Here is a 17,278-nt window from a genome sequence, read left to right as displayed (position 1 = left end):
GAACTATAGGGTGCTCTGTGTAACCAGTCTGAAGGAGCATATTAACAGCCTCACTCTCTCAGAGCAGTTTCTGTAGTGAATATGGAATGGGCCCCATCATCCATCCAACTGGGCTAGAATCCAGGATTCACCATGTAATAAGTTGCTATGGTTTAAACATTTTTGTCCCCTCCAAAACTCATGTTGAAACTTAATTCCCAAGGCAACAGTGTTGGGAGGTGGGGCCTAACGGGAGGTGTTCATGTCATGAGAGCTCTTCCCTCATGCTTCTGCTATGTGAAGAATAGTGTTTCTCCCCTACAGAGGATGCAGTGTTCAGGGCATCATCTGTGAATGGAGATAGCCTTTATCAGACGCCAAACCTACCAGCACCATGATGTTGAACTTTCCAGCCTCCTGAACTGCGAGAAATAAATTTCTGTTGTTTATAAAGTACCTAGTCTTTGGAATTCAGTTATAGCAGGACAAAATGGACTAAGACAACAGTGATGCAATTTGAGCAAGCTCTTTAGCCCTTCTGAGCCTGTTTTCTCATGGGAAAAATGCATATAAATGTGTCTAAATCAGAGACCTGCTGATAAGGCTAAAAGAAATTTGCCAAGGAGTAGGTACAGTGCCTAGCCCAGAGCCGGGATTCAAGAGGCATTCACTCCCTTCCTCTTTTCCATCAGCCTTTCCTCTAAGGGTCCTCAGAACCCCAAAGAGTTTTTCCCAGTTGCTTATAGGGCATCTTTGTAAATACAGCTCTCTTGAGAACTGGCAGACACCTTTGACTGAAGAAATAAGTTCTGGGGAAATAACATTTTCCTGCTGGAAGGAAGGAAGCACAGATGTTAGGCTTCATTGAAAAATGAGTTCAGCTCATGACAGTTGAAAGTAAGGAAATCGGTGCTGCTACTTGAAGGAAAATAAGAACTGATTCCTGAGCTGTGGTGTTTCAGCATATCTCAGAGCAGCTGCATTGCACCAGGGGTCTGGGCATCAGGTGGGGCTTCTGCAGCTGCAAGGTGTGCTGTGAGTCAGTTGTTACTAATGAAAAAAAAGTACTGAAGCTTGTGAGTGACTCACAAAATAGTAATACATTAGATGAGATATGCATTGCTGTTTGAGAATACTCTTGAGAGGGGCAGAGCCTCATTTGCTGGGATTGTACACAATGCTGGGTAGGACTTTGGTAAGGTAACTTGCAAGTGAATGTCACCTGAACCAAATACCAAAACCGAGAATGATTGTATATGCCGTTTAAAAGCAGATTGAAAGAACATTTTGAGGAAGTCTACAATAACTAATTTTTATATCCTCCCACTTCTGGGATTTTTTAAAGGGAATCATAAAAGAACATATATGTACCTTAAATACATATGGGATGAATGGGATGAATAACTTACAGAAAGAAATATCTGATGGTGGTTGGGGGAAAGGGAGATGTAGGATAAGAACTGTGTCAGAAAATGTAGGCTAAGGAGGATCCTCAAAATTAAGTTCTGAGATTCCTAGGCAAAAAGAATGGTCCCATGCCTTCCACAGCTTTTGTTAACTGACAAAAGAAAACATAGGCAAACTTCATTCTAGTACTAAAGTCCAAGTGGAAATTAGTTGAAAGGTATTTTTACGTTAAGCAACATAGTGAATGTCTATGGCAATTTTACAGATAGTTTAAAGCTGTTCTTCACCCGATCATTTATTAAAATGACACTGGGTAAAGCTAAGGGGCACAATGCTGAATGATGTAAGGAAACACTGTATTGAGTACCTGAGTGACTTAATCCAGGAAGGGACTTCTGTGATTCCAGGGAGGAAAAAGTTTAGAGAACAGCAAAGTACCCCACATGCTATCCTTGCTGTTTTGGCAACATCTATATCCCTTTTAAAACGCAAAGATAAACTTTAAGAGCACCATTTAATAGTGCTTTAATAAAACTATGCTTAACCTGAACAAGTTGTTGTGTATGCAAGATACTGGAAATGCCTTCTGTGGAAGGAAAGGACAAATACAACTTTGTGCTTCTATTTGGATAAAAGGTTTTGAAGGGAAAGGCATTTGTGCAAATTACAAGCAGATTTTCAAGTCCAGAAAAACAAAAATCTCAAGTGTGGATTAAGTTCTATTTTTTTAACAAAAATGAAATAGTTGGCTTTAATTTCAGAAGTTAAAAAATCCTTTTTAACAACAGCAAAAAGGGGACCTGTTTTGAATTTAAAAGAAGTAAAGTGAGACAAGTTAGGAAAAAAAGAATTACCATCGCCTTTCTAAATTTATTATTATCATAATTGTCATTAAGTGTATTCCTCCTTCTTAAGGGTAAAGAGAGCTTTCCGATGGCCAAAATTTACTAGTCACTGAATTGTGTCCCAGGACACCCTTCAATAAAACTTGGCCTAAAGAAGCTTCAAGTTCCCTTCAAGTTCGAGGGCAGAGTCTGGGGTTCAGCTCAAGCCACTGGCATCCCTGAGGGGGCTGCAGGGCTCCTGACTCCAGGACCTCCTGGCATCCCGAATGCATGACCTCTCATGCCTGCCGCAGCACCTGCAATCTTCCCGGTGCCGCTTGGATTGCTGAGCAAACACTTGTTATTTGCGAAAGTACAAGGTTCAGTCTGTCAAACAGGGAAAACCAAACACCGAAGCACAAGAGACGATGAGGGGACCATGGTTGTGAGACCCACGCGGGCGCAGAGCGCGGCGGCGGGGCCCGGGCCTACCCGGCGCATGGGGGCTCAGGTCCAGTTAGGCAGGCCACGCGACGCGGGCGGACGGCCTGGCCCGCGGAAACAGGCGCGTAGTGCGGTTCCCACCTTGCAGATTCTTGCAAGTTGGGGGTCCTACCTTGCTTCCCAAGGGCTGATAACCCTGAACGTTCCCAGCGGGTAGAGGACTTGCCACCTGCTGCAGAGCTGCGCTGCAGGCCTCCCCCGCCTCCTGCCTTAGGTCCAAGCTCAGAGAGCAGACGGTCTTGGGCCTTGGCGCGCTGTCGCCGGCAGGACACAGAGCGAGTCACTCCACCTGACACTCATTTTTCTCTTCTGCAAAATGGGACTGACACCAACAATCACCTTCCTACCACCTCAGGGGGTTTTGAGGATCCCGTGAAATAACGATGTGAAGATACTTTTAAAGTGGAAATCTTGGTTGTTACTAACTCATTTGTGAACCCCATTTTCTTCTCGATTCCTTCCTGAAGTAGAATTGATCATCGTCATTGAGTTGTCTTAGCTACCCCTCCCTCGATTCTAATTTTAAAATCTGTGCATCCCATTCCAAAAACAAACAAAAAAATCACTTGACCTATGGTTTTATGTGTGAACAAAAGTTCTCTGAAAAGGAATTTAGAGGAAACAGACTTTATTCCAATGAAGAGTTTATAGACGAGGGAACATAGTCCCAAGTGTAAAATGAAGAGAACAAAGAGACAGTTTGGCGTTTACAGAGAAAAGTCCTACCTGGGTTCCCAATCAGGTCCATTTATGCAAATGAACAATTCACACTGGCTTGGTTCTGATTGGTCAATGCAGCTGAGTCCTGATTAGTTGATGGTGAGCACAGCCTATTCGTTGCTTCAGGCCACATGAGGGGGAACAGTCAGTTATGAAAGCCCCAGTGTTAAGCCGACTGTGGGTTTTCCAGCAACTCAGAGTAGTGTGTAATCTCTAGTCAGTAAATGGCCGTTTGGTTCTATATTAAATTTATGTCCAATTAGCCACTCAGGATTCATCTTGAGGGACTGGCTCTTTCAGATTCACATGTTTCAACTCTGCTATTTATAAGTCCTTTATCTGTGTATCCAGGGCCAGATATAAAATTTCTCTGGACAGGTCCTGCTCCATAACCACCTTCACAAAACATATAGAATTGGGTTGATAGTGGAAACAGTTTCAGGTACTTTAACCCAATTTTAAATATTCTAAATTTTAGGTATTTTAACCTTGGAATAATATACTTTTTTCTTCCTTTTTCTGTGTATAAAAAGACATACGTAGTTGATATGACACTATGTAATGTAACTCGTAGATTCACCACATAATTTTGTACCCTGCATTAATTCAGCATTTTAACATGTATTAATATTTTTCCATATCATTTAACTCTCTATGTAAAAACCATTTGCAATAAGCATTTTTCCATTTAGTAGGCTACCTCATATTTTATTAAATTGTTTTCCTACTGTTACACATATGAGTTTTCTCCAGTTTTCCACTATAGTAAATAATACTGCAGTGAACATCTTTCCTCCGAAAGCTTTTTTTTTCCCTTGCTTTTGGTTTACCTCCTTAAAAGAATTCTGGGTCAAAGGTTATGAACATTTTTCAAAAGACCTTTGTTGTCATGATGGCAGAGAGGCAGCACTAAAATAGTTGGGAGCAATAGGGATTTCACCCAAGTAGCTATGATTGATATCTGGAAAGAAAGAAATAGAAAATAATGGCATGGGAATCTTTCTAGAGCTTTAGGGCCTTGTTCTGATATATATATATATATATATCAGATATATATATCAGAGAGAGATATATATGGAATATAAATCTTCAGGTCCCCAAATCACTGAGGGGATAATCAAGCTGGGAACTACTTAGGGCAAACCTGCTTCTCATTCTATTCAAAGTCACCCCTCTGCTCACTGAGATAAATGCATATCTGATTGCCTCCTTTGGAAAGGCTAATCAGAAACTCACAAGAATGAACCGTTTGTCTCTCAAGTACCTGTGACCTGGAAGCTCCCTCCCAGCTTCAGGTTGCTTCGCCTTTCCAGACAGAACCAATGTACAGCTTACATATATTGATTGATGTCTCATGTCTTCCTAAAATGTTTAAAACCAAGCTGTGCTCTGATCAATTTGGACACATGTCATCAGGACCTCCTGAGGCTGTGTCATGGGCATGTGTCCTCAACCTTGGCAAAATAAACTTTCTAAATTAACTGAGATCTGCCTCAGATATTTGAGGTTCACATATATATGAATATATGAAATAATTGTATGTTTTAGAGTCCCATTCCTGGAAGTTTAAACAGCTGTACTCATAGCCCACACTTAAGTAGAAAGTTTGGAGAATATCTGACAGTTTGGGTGACAACTGCTTACTCTAGGTGCAAATTGGGGCTTCTCAGGCAGCTATTGGCCCCAGGGTAATCAGCATTCTGGTGACTTCAGAAGTAGAAAGTAGAAATCTCCATCTACTTTACAGCTGAAGTCCCTGAGTCTTGGCACACCTAGTTCAGTGGTTGTTAACTCTGATTGCACAGTATAGTCACTTAAGGTGATGAAAAGACATCCAGGAAAAAATATCCGGGATAGATCCTCAGATATTCTGATGTAATTGGTCTGAGGTGAGACCCAGGTGTCATTATGATATGAAAGCTCCCTGGGTGATACTAATATGAATTAGGATGAGAAGCTCTGGTATAGCAGGAAAAATATGGGCTTTGGAGTCACTGATATCTGATACAGATCCCAGCTTTGCCATTTATTGGCCATGTCATTTTGAGTAAATTAATGACTACTCTCCTACTCAGGGTCCTCGTTTTAAATCATAAAGTTGTCACAAGGGTTAAATGTAATAGCACGTAAAGTGTTTTTCAAGGTTTCTGGAACATGGTTGGTATTAAAAAATGTTGGGTCCTTTAGTATGTACCTAAGGTCCTACAGCTAGTTGGTGGTAAACTGGAAAGCCATCCAGAACCGTGCTGTGTGCTCAGTGAATGCTTGTGGATGTTCCTTGGTGACATTATCTTTGAACATGAATATGCGTGTTACTGAGACATTTCGAACACCACATTCAGTTGTTGTTCATTCATCAGAACAATGAAGCCATACCTCATAGAGATTCATCTCATTTGCTGAATATTAATTTGCCTCCTATTTTTAGTTCTTCAGCTAAAAAGAAACCTATTTTTATTCTGCTAAACCAATTGATTATGATGGAACTCTTGCTAGAAAAAAGTTACACTTTTACAATTACATAAATGTATGGAAGTCTTTGTGTAACTTATGTAATAAGCTAAGGATATAACAGTTAAATTGTCCTTTAAAATTTTGTCATGGAAATTTTAAGACCCGCCCGCGCACCCCCAGCAATGAACGATTTCAAAAAAATTTTCACCAGCTTTAACCTAAATGTCTTTAGCCTATTTTCTTTCTCCATTCTATGATAGACAGAAGAATTAGTGAGAACTGGATGTGATTTCAGAATACCTGGAATTGAGCCTTGGCTCTGTCATTCACTGGGTTTAAACCTTGGGCAATCATTCTTCTTTGCCCTTGTGCCTTCTCATGAATGCAATGAGGGACTGAATAGCATGACCTGGCTTTAGCATGAAGTGAGTTTAAAACTGTGATGCTGACCAAGCAGGACATGGTTAGTTAACACTCATTAAGCACCTCTTGTATGTTCAGCCCTCAGTAGGAAACCTTGTGGGAATTATAAAGCCCTGAGACTTTTGTAGAGTAGTTTGGAATCTAGCTAGAAAAGATAAATCTCATGCATGAAGAACAACTAGGACTAGTCTTCACCTGAGAGCTGTAATAAGTCCAGCCCACATGACTCATGCAGGAAATAAATGGGAACATTTAAGAAATTACAATCATGGAGAAATGAAGGGGGTTCGAAATTGAATGTCCTGTCCCTTAGTGCTGTATTTCTCTTCAGTCTCTCACACAAAGTCTTGGATAGTAATAACATGACACAAAACTCCTTCAAGTTAGATAGAGCCAGGCATTTTTCTAACAGCACATTCCAGACCTTTGTCTGTCCATGTCCTAAATCCTTATTATTTTGCCCAGTTTTCAGCAGTCTTTTGCAAGCTCCAGACTTTCCCGCATTCCTATTTAGACTTGATGTGCCTCTGATAGCTCTGGACAGAGCCCATACTGTGTGGCAGATGCACAAAGGGGACACAGTATGCAAATGGCGGTGTAGGAAGCATCGAGGCAAGAATGTTTGAGCTGTGCCATGTCGCAGATCATCTCTGGAACAGCAGTCCTGAGCTGTGAGTCACAACCCTTAGTAGGGGTGAACAGCTGATAAGGCTGGTGTCAATTTTTGTCTGACCCCATCCTAACAGCAACACCCCAAGTACTTCAATTACCCATTTGTAACATTCTCCCAGCCGCGGAGAAAGGAACAACGGTGGCAGCCCACACAGTGAACCTCAAAAGTAAAGCTGTCGGGAGTATGAAGATAGAAGAGGAAGTTTGGGAGACTCACAATGAGAGGGTTTAACAAGAGCTGCCTGTGAATGTGTTGACTCAGAAACTACTGGAGCATTGGAAATGATTTCCTTAACAACGGAAGGAAAATTGACCAGGGGCATGAGTGTTTCATTCATTTTTCAGATGAGTATAGCAGAATTGCCAAGAGAAAGAGAATGTCTGCTCTAGTGCAGCGTTTTAGCCCTCAGCCCAGCCACTGACTCCCTTGGTGTTCTTTTGCAAATCATCCACCTCCCTGGGTCTCAGTTTATTCATCTGTAAAATGAGGAGTTGGTCCAGGTAAATTGTAAGGTCCTTCCTGGCTGGAACATCCTGATTTGATGCAAGCCATAGTGAGGGTTGTTAAATTATGCCTTGCTCCATGCAGAGAGGTCTAACTTAACTTTGCGTACAAATGTACTCATTGACTTTCTGACTAAGTGTGGCTCAGGCACTTCCCTGCACTGTGGTGTGTTGGGAGTCTCTCCCCAAGGGAAGAGAGCTATTTTGAGGCAGGGTTGATTAGAGATAAGGTGTCTCATTCCTTTACCGGTCATTGGCCCTGACTCACCCGAAGTTCTTGGGTTTAAAGCTTAACCCTTGATGGATGAATGTAAGCTAACCCCTCTGCTTGCCTATGAAAATGGCGCCCAGGACACTGCTTCTCAAGCCCCAGCTTTATCAGTGTCAATTAAGAAAGTTCTTTGACCTCTTTTTCCTTAGCCAGCTTCTCTGAAGTGCAACCCTTGCTCGTAACCTCTCTCCTTGACATCTCTTGTTTGTTCTTACTTGTTATTTACAGAGTCTTCTGAATTACATAAAGGGGAATGTCTCAGTAATCCTCTTAACAGCAAAGAAATCCGGCCACCCTGTTAGGTAGGGGGATGGAAATGTCACAAGATGCTTGAAAAAGGCACTGGACAAAGCCGCAACATACTTTTGCGTGGAAAAGCCCAGAACATGAATGGCACAAAAGACCACTATAGTTATGCTGCTTCGAGAGACAACAAAATTAAATTATAAGGCACGGTTATCCTAACATTTTCATTTAGCAACTTTTTTTAAATGAATTTGTTTTTTAAAAAAGATACCATGTTACGAAATTGTTAACTTTTTTTGTTTGTTTGTTTTTGGAGTTTTTCGTTTATTTCCAGTCTTGGTGTGTGATCTTTGATTGGTTTATTTTTTTGGCTTGGGAATGTTGAAAGCACCCTTGTGACACTTGACAGGACAGGACATGGCTTGTGCTGTGCCTGATTTTATACAGTTGCTTTGTTCCTAGCAAGCTAGATGCAGATGGAAGTTTAAAAACTCTGCCCATATTTCAAAGACATTTGAAAGAATTCACCTCTTGAATAAAAACATTCATCAAAGTCCTTTCTAATGAGAATAATCACCTCTCTGTTCTTAAAATTAAAGTTTCTGAATTTTAAATTTTCTTAAAGTAAAGGACATAACCCAAGGTGGCAAACACTGTTTTCGATAGAGCTATGGAGTCACGATGACCCAAGACCTTGGGAAAATTATATTCGCCTCTTTGAAGTTCCCTTTCTTTACCTGTGAAAATAGGATTTGGGGTGTGTTAAATTAACAGCCATGGAGCTGGATGATATAATAAAAACAGGCCTGATGGGGCTCAACAAGGATGAGCTCCAGCTTTGGCTCTGTCCCTACCAGCTGTGTGATCTTGAAAAGGTCACTTCGTTCTCTGGATCTTGGTTTCCTCATCTATAACGTAAGCAGGTTATACAAAGTGACCTTTAAGTCCCTCTCAATTCTGATATTTTAGGATTTAAGCAACTTATTGTTTGGAAGCAACTACAAAAGAGAAAAGAAGTTGGTGGTGTTGATTTCAATTTAAGTGATGTAACAGTTTTGGGCACCTTGCCACCTTGGTGCTCTGTGAGACCTTGTCATAGGATATGATATAACATTCAAGCATTCATCTGCTCAGCAAGCAATTCTGAGCACCTCCTGTGTGCCAAGAACGGTACTACAGAAGCATCAGGGATACAGATATGAAGAAAACCCAGCACCTGCAGGAAGCTCTCAGTGACACAGAGGAGACAGGCACATGAAAACCCACTTAAGAAGATAGATTATTTACATATTTAATCCATTAGACTCAAAGATTCTTAATTACCAAGTAATATCCTAAAGGGACATTTTTATTTCACTTCTTAGCTTTTACCTCATGCCTCAGAGCCACCTCTGGTTGAGTTAAAGCCAAGGCTCCTAATGATTGTTTTAACAATCTTATCAGAGAAGTTTTAAATATGTGAGACGGAGAGCAAGACAGAGAATACGTAGAAGGCCTATGGAAACCTTACCAGCTTCAATAGTTATCAATTTGTGAGCAATGTTGTTTAGTCTGTGCCTTCCCTCGACTCCAGGTTATTTTGAAGTGAACCTAAGACATCACATTTCCTCTGTAAATCCTTAAGAACAAAGCTTATTTTTAATGAACATGAATATCCTGCTTGCAATGATCTCTTTTTTTGACTTGCAGGCTGGCAACACAGGTGTTTTAAAAATCTTTTCAGCTGTACACATACAATTTGTTCACTTTTCAGTATATACATTATACTTTAATAAAAGGATGAAGCAAAACTTAATAATACCTGTAGCACACCTAAAAACTTAATAGTAATTCTTTAATACTAAGTCTTTGAATAGTGATGAACAATTTTAAACAATGCAGAGATTCAGCAATAAAGACAGGCATAGGGCATGATGTAGGAGTCACCTACCCTAGCCCAGAGTTGGGGTGGGGGACACCCCTGAATTCCTAGAAAGTGCCACAGTCACTTCCCCTGCAGAGGTGTCCACCTTGTAGCCGCCACAGGAGGAGCATCTGCAGGTGCATGCACTGGCATTCACAGGAACTCACCTAAAACCTGAGCTTTCCAGAGAGACTGAACATGGCTTCAGAGGGCACAGCCCAAGCCATGTCTGGGAAAACTCTTAGCAGACATTTGGAACAGGGAGAGAGTTCTAAGGGTTAGCTAGGGAGGCCAGGGACTCAGGAGATATGGTGAAGGATTTCCTCCTCAGCCACAGAAGAGCATTCTCAGAACTGTTCCATGACCAGACTTTCAGCACCAGGCCCAGGCCATGTAGGTGGCTGGAGGTCCAGGATCACACATGTGGCCATTCTGGGTGATAAGAAGCGAGAAAATGTACCTACTGAGAAAATTTCCTACTGAGTAATTTTCCTTCAAATGTGCTCACATGCCCCATAGTGTTTGTCTGGGATCCTTGGAAAGGCTCCCTTCTTGTTTCCAACCCTTGTAAGCTCTGTGTGTGTTTCTGAGACAATCAAGTATTTTGCACCTCCCCTGCCACCACCAAATACCATCCCAACCCTTGGATTTTCAGCTACTAGTCCTTCCCACACTGGCAGGCAGCTCCCTACATTCCTTTCTTCCCCGCTCTCCTCTCTGTTTTAGGCTGGTCTGTGGCCCCACTCTGCGGCTGCCACTCAAGAAGGCTGCTGTTAAGGCCACAAGAGTCCCGACCACCTTGGAGGGGATGATGCAGGCAATGCACTTACCATGTAAGTCTTAGTAAGTGTAAGTTTTTGCTATTAGTTCTTTCTTTTTTATTACTTAAAAAAATTCCTGCTGCAAGAAATTTGAACATCCACGAAGTAGATTGTTACAAGCCTTCCTGTGTTCATCACCCAGCTTCAGCAGTTCCCAACTCACTGCCAATCTCATTTTGCCTGTGTCTCAACTGTCCCCTCTCCCTGCCGCATCTCCTTCAATAGCTGAAGTATTTTGAAGCCAATCTCAGGAAATCTATTTTAAATTTTAAGCTTTTAGTTATTTTTGATTAGGTAATATTGACATGACTCAAATTCAAAAATTTCAAAAGGTTAAAAAGAAAAGTCTCTCCCTCCCTCATTGTCCCCGCGTTACCGTGAGGTAGATTTAAACAAGTGACCATAATATTTGGTGGCTCCTCCCATTAAGAAATGGAGTCTATTTCTCTGCCTTGAATTTGGGCTTGGTCATGTGAATTGCTTTGGCCAAAAGGATTTTAGCAAACATCATGCAAATAAGAGTCTGAAAGTGTGCACTGGGCTTGCTCTCTGGCTCCTGGGAACTCTGACGCTGCCCTGTGAAGAAGGCAGGACCAGCCTCCTGGTTCTCAGGTGCAGAGAGGCCCCAGTCACCACAGCCAAACCACAGAGATTGAGCTGGATGAATGGGGGTTGAATGCTTTCAACTACTAAGTTTGGGCTAGGCTGGGATACAGCCCCCTCCCATCTCTCCCACCCAATCCCAGCACCCTCCTTCCAGGAGGAATAAAATATTACCATATTACCAGTCTGTGAATCCTTCCAAAGATAGTTTATGCATAAACAAGTGCATAGATATATATTCTCTTCCCTTCCCACTCTACCTGCCCCCTTGTAAAAAAATAACAAATGATAATATACAGTTCTGAACCTAGTTGTATTTGTTTGATGTAGCAATGTATTTCGGAGGTCATCCCCCATCAGAGGGCGAGGCGCTTTGTTTGAAGTATGCCATTGACTGCACAGACTGTAAATTATTTAATCAGACTTTTATTGATGAGATTTAGATTGATCCTAGTTGTCTGCTGTTTCAAGCAAGGGTACAATGAACAAAGTTGCACCCAGTCATTCTGCACAGATGTGAGTATTTCTGAAGGCTAGATTCGTGGCTGTGGCTCACAGGTCTGAGTACAGTGGGGCTGCGCGTGGACTGTAACCTGCAGGGAAGGAAATGCTTTCTGTTCCTCTGGCTTTCCATTTCTCTGGACCACAGCTGTCCACCTGCATATTCCCACAGTGTCCCTACTTGTTTCTTGCTGACAGGGTGCCAGTCCCAGGCTTGTCCCCTTGGGGGTCTGCATCTCCCTTGGTTCTCCGTCACCCCAGGATGAGGCTTGGCTCCTTGGGTGCCTGCCAGCTCTCTGGCTTGCTGTCTCCATGGTCTGGAGGAGTGGCCTGATCCCTGCCTCCCTTCTAAGCCCTAGAATGTGAAACACCAATGTGAGAAACTTCTGCACCCTGCACCGCTGTGATTCCAGAGACAGTTCAAATGAGTTATCATTTACTGACAGACACTAACAAGTCCAATAAAGGCAGCAGTCCCTGTGCAGAGAAACAAGTGGTTGGAGCGGACTCTAACAGGACAAAGAGGCTCCTGTGGAATGAATTCTAATTAAATACTCACCCACTCCCATCCCACCCCGGGCCATTAACCCCAAGGTGTACTCAAGCCAGCCGACAAATTTAAACAAACCAGAGGTGCCTTAGAAATGAAATGTCCTGGCCGGGCACAGTGGCTCATGCTTGTAATCCCAGCACTTTGGGAGGCTGAGGCCAGTGGATCACCTGAGGTCAGGAGTTCAAGACCAGCCTGGTCAACATGGTAAAACCTCATCTCTACTAAAAATACAAAAAATTAGCTAGGCGTGGTGGCAGGGGCCTGCAATCCCAGCTACTTTGGGAGGCTGAGGCAGGAGAATCGCTTGAACCCGGTAGGCGGAGGTTGCAGTGAGCCGAGATCGCGCCATTGCACGATTGCCATTGCCTGTCGCCATTGCCTGGGTGACAAGAGCAAAGCTCTGTCTTAAAAAAAAAAAAAAAAAGTAAGAAAAGAAATGAAGTGTCCTTTCTGATTATGGAATATGAGTTTACACAGAGCAGCTGGTATCTCTGCCCAGGTACCCAATAGCAAAGAGTCTGTGTCTACCTCTCTGGTTCCCAGTAAGCTCACTTCTTCCTATTCAGTCACCCTAAGACTCATTTCTTAAGACTGAGCTCAGCTGGGTCTTCATGCTCCCTGTGAGGAAAAAAGTTCCCAGAGGACACTAAATTCCCATCATGACCTGTTGTACCTTTGCTAGTGTCCCTATGAAGACCTGGGCCGCGGATGGTTGCTGTTTCTCCCCAGTATCCTCCTCCCTCTTTCCTGCTTGGCGGAGCATGGCATCTGCTCTGTTCTTTGTCAGCACTTATGTAAATCCCACCCTTCCTCCCTGATTCTGGGCCTCATGGCTTCGTTTGCAGACCCCTGTGGTCACTCTGATTTGGCAGATTACCACTGTGTTTAGTCCCAGAGGTGCCTGGCCCTCCTCCACCATACCGGATGAGGCCTGGGTGTGGGGAGAATCCTGGGCTTGCAGCTCCAGGAGCTGGGGAGACGATTCTGTCCACACCTGATAAGACTGACGCCAGGGGTGAGGTCAGAACCCAGCAAGGAGCCGGCTAGGCCTGGGGACAGATAACCTGAGGATGCTCTGAGTCCCCAGTGGCTCTCAGAAAGGAAAATACCTGCATAAGCCAAAAAGCGAACTCTGGAGAAGAGGGGGAAAGAACAGTGCATGGATACTAGGCCTGTGAGGGGTACCTGTGATGTAGCACAGGGGGGCCTAGACAGGGGGTCCCCTTGGGCCTCCATCTGCCCACACTCACTGCCCTTATCTCCAAAGTTGCAGACACCTAGGAGAATTTTATCTCTAGCTTCTTGTATCTTACGTGCTTGAGTTGTTGGTGACTTGTTCATTGCCATGGGTTTTATTTACTCCCTGTCTGGGTCCCTAACTGCTGGAGGGAGTGGGCAAGGTTTTTCTCACAACCATTATCAATCCTACTTAAAAACAGATCCTCAATAAATGCATATTAGTTTATGGCTTAAAAATCATGACTCCACTTCTTGGGTGAAATTTAGTTTGGACAATAATAATGGCTACTATTGATTGGGGAGCTAGTGCCTGCCAGACATCGTGCATATGTTACCCAATTGAACCTCTCTGCAGGGTAGGTATTGCCTCCATTAAATGTCTCTGCAGGGTGAGTATTGCCTTCATTTAGTGGGGAGAAAATGAAGTCTCAGAGAGGCTAAGAGCTGTGCCCAAGCTTGTACAACTTCCAAGAGGTTGAGCTGAGATTAAAACCCTGGCCTGCAAGACTCCAGCATTCAGGGTCCTTTCCTTTAGCACCCAAACGCTGCTTCCAGGTCAAGAAGGAAAAACAGAGGGATCAGAAGCAAAGTACTACTGGGAAACCAAAACTTGCATTCCTTCTGCTCATCTGTGCTGGCTGTGGTCCTGTGATTGACCCCTGTGCCAGGGCTGTGTGGAGGGCAGCTATCAACAGACCCCTGTGCATAAGAACAGAGCAGGGGCCATGGACACTTGGTTTTGCACACGTTAGCTGCTCCTGGGAGGTTCACTGGTGGAAGAGTAAATGAGCACAAACCACTTTCCTACTCCCCAACATGAACTGTGGCCTGTTGTGTGTTAGTGAAAAGGAGGCTCATGCAAATGCTGGTTGAGTTTTTCTAAGGCTACATGAATGGCACTACAATGCTGATAAAAATAATAACAAACTGTCAGATTATTTGCCTTTATTCTTTTTTTTTTGTGAAATAACTTTTATTTTATTTTTTATTTTTATTTTTAAATTATTATTATACTTTAAGTTCTAGGGTACATGTGCATAACGTGCAGGTTTGTTACATATGTATACTTGTGCCGTGTTGCTGTGCTGCACCCATCAACTCGTCAGCCCCCATCAACTCATCATTTACATCAGGTATAACTCCCAATGCAATCCCTCCCCCCTCCCCCCTCCCTGTGATAGGCCCCAGTGTGTGATGTTCCCCTTCCCGAGTCCAAGTGATCTCATTGTTCAGTTCCCACCTATGAGTGAGAACATGCGGTGTTTGGTTTTCTGTTCTTGTGATAGTTTGCTAAGAATGATGGTTTCCAGCTGCATCCATGTCCCTACAAAGGACACAAACTCATCCTTTTTTATGGCTGCATAGTATTCCATGGTGTATATGTGCCACATTTTCTTAATCCAGTCTGTGACTGATGGACATTTGGGTTGATTCCAAGTCTTTGCTATTGTGAATAGTGCCACAATAAACATACGTGTGCATGTATCTTTATAGCAGCATGATTTATAATCCTTTGGGTAGATGTACCATATGACCCAGCCATCCCATTACTGTGTAATTGCCTTTATTCTAATCCCAAGCCTCTTACAAACTGTGTGACTATGGGCAAGCTTGGTAAGTTGCTTAACCTCCCTGAACCTCATCTTTTCACTTTTAAAAGGGAAAATACTGGAATGTGCTATAAAATCCAGTGCCTAGCACAATGTCTGGCACATAGAACAGCCTCAGTAAATGTTTGATGCTCAAAAGAATGAAATATAGAGATTGTGCTACTTATTTTGCATCTCCTGTAGCACCTAACATGTTTTGGATTGGTGTGTGATTAACAAATATTTGTGATTTGGGTTTGTCTTTGTAATTAAGAATAAGGACCTGCCCCATAAAACAAAACAAAACAAAACACACACTAGCCCTCTTAAACACGGAGAAACTCCTATCAAGAGAGCCTGTGATTTTACTGCACGGACCCATGGGGAGTTGTGGTATTGGAATTAATAACAAAGATCTGTTAATTCTCTGCCTTTGCCCAGGCTGCCTTCCAAGGCGTGATGTGGAATCCTGCTGTTTCTGCTCCAGATAAATCAATGATAATCTTCAACTCAGTGAGGGGCAAGTCATGGGGGTTGCTGTTGCAACTCCTGTGTCAACAGCACTGCTAAAAATCAGATTTCTTGGAACCCATTCATGAGAAGCTTAGAATATGCCAGATTGCTTGCTGGGCCTAAAATACTGCATGCATGTGGCGACCGTGACTTGGTTGTTTCCATGAATCGTCTTTTCCCTTAAGCCATGGGCAACATTTCCAAGTCACATGGCAGGGGTAGGGCTTCCGTCCTTAACAGTATTTTCACTAATGTTTATGGCCTAGGCCTGGCCTGTTCACTACGTACCACTCACTTCCTGGCACGGATTCTGTCCCAACAGGAGCAGAGAAGGCTGGGAAGGAATGGGGAGGGTGGGGTGCCTGTGCCCTCTGAGGACTGGTACCTTTATTTGCCTTCTTGATACCTTCTCTGGGGCAACTTTTGGGTAGGAGAACTTTTTATCTGACTTTCTATTTACTCATCTGTTTGTTTATTCCTTTATTCACTGCTTATTTAACACACTCAAAGGAAGCCCACGCTGAATGGGAAGCACTGTGGTGATTCTGGGGGAGCACAGAGAGGTGAGATGTTGAAGGGCTGAATGTAGGCAGAGAAAAAAAAAGACATCAATCTAACAACTGCTACCCCCAAATGCTAAGTGATTATCTCCAGATGGCAGAGTTACGAGTGGTTTCTATTTTATTCTCTTTCTTTATTTATGTTTCCAATGTTTTTCTTCAGTGACACACATTAGTATTTGTATAATAAAAGTTATTCAAATGGTAAGTATGTGGTCAACAGGTGTTCGGTGCACAGGGAGGTACAGGTGAAGACACTGGGAGGGTGGAGAGGAGGAGAAGGCTATTTCCCATCCAAGTGGAGCTGAAAAGGATTCTGGAGAACTTTTGTTGAATAGGGCCTTAAAGTTGGAGGGAGGCCTTGCTGTGGATGTCTGTGGGATTGTCTGCCTACCACTCTCCTCTCACGTGAAAGTATCCTCTCCCAACAGCCCACAGGAACTGTGCGCTATAAGCTTGCCCTCGCCCTGCTTTGCTTGACAGTTCAGTGGTGGGCGCCTAACCAAGGACAGCCACTCATTAGTCTTACCTGGAATTTTCAGATTTAAAGCTGGCAATATCTTTAGTGAAAGCCTAAAGAGGTTAAATTCAGGAGCTTCATGTATGTGGGTGTGGCAGGGAGGGATTTGGGCAGCCGTGTTTCCTGCAATGTGGATGAAATCACTACACCATGAGAGAGAACGAAATAGGCACCTGGAGAGAAGTGGAGAGAAGAGGTGAGATCAGGAGAGTCGTCGTGAACTCTGAGCCCCTGACTCCAGGTATTCCCAAATATCAGCTGTGCCCTCCTTTTCCCTAGCTCATAGGAGTTGGGTTATGAACTTGCAACCAATGTATCCTGTCTAAGACAGATGTCGCTAAGTGGAGAGAAGTGGTAAAGGATAGTGGTAGAAAAGCAAAGGACATGCAGGGAGCAGCTAGCTGTTGCATTTGCCTGGAAAGTGGGTGGTAAGTTTCTGAGTCTGTTGAGAGGGACTGAGTTAGTACGTGTG

At 43.2% G+C, this 17,278-nt stretch overlaps 1 long non-coding RNA gene across 1 annotated transcript in view; it reads left to right on the top strand.

The window, feature by feature from the left end:
- The first annotated feature begins 274 nt into the window (after positions 1-274).
- The window catches only part of LOC105535545, a 41,738-nt gene continuing 24,734 nt past the window's right edge, over positions 275-17,278 (top strand). The window contains exon 1 of the long non-coding RNA XR_001005451.1: positions 275-403. This is a non-coding gene — a long non-coding RNA (uncharacterized LOC105535545). The remainder of the gene's footprint in view (positions 404-17,278) is intronic.

This window comes from Mandrillus leucophaeus, unplaced genomic scaffold (assembly GCF_000951045.1).
Source record: "Mandrillus leucophaeus isolate KB7577 unplaced genomic scaffold, Mleu.le_1.0 Scaffold1477, whole genome shotgun sequence".
NCBI classification, from domain to species: Eukaryota; Metazoa; Chordata; class Mammalia; order Primates; family Cercopithecidae; genus Mandrillus; species Mandrillus leucophaeus.
The sequence above is the reverse complement of the archived record's forward strand: the minus strand, read 5'-3'. Positions and strand labels throughout refer to the sequence as shown.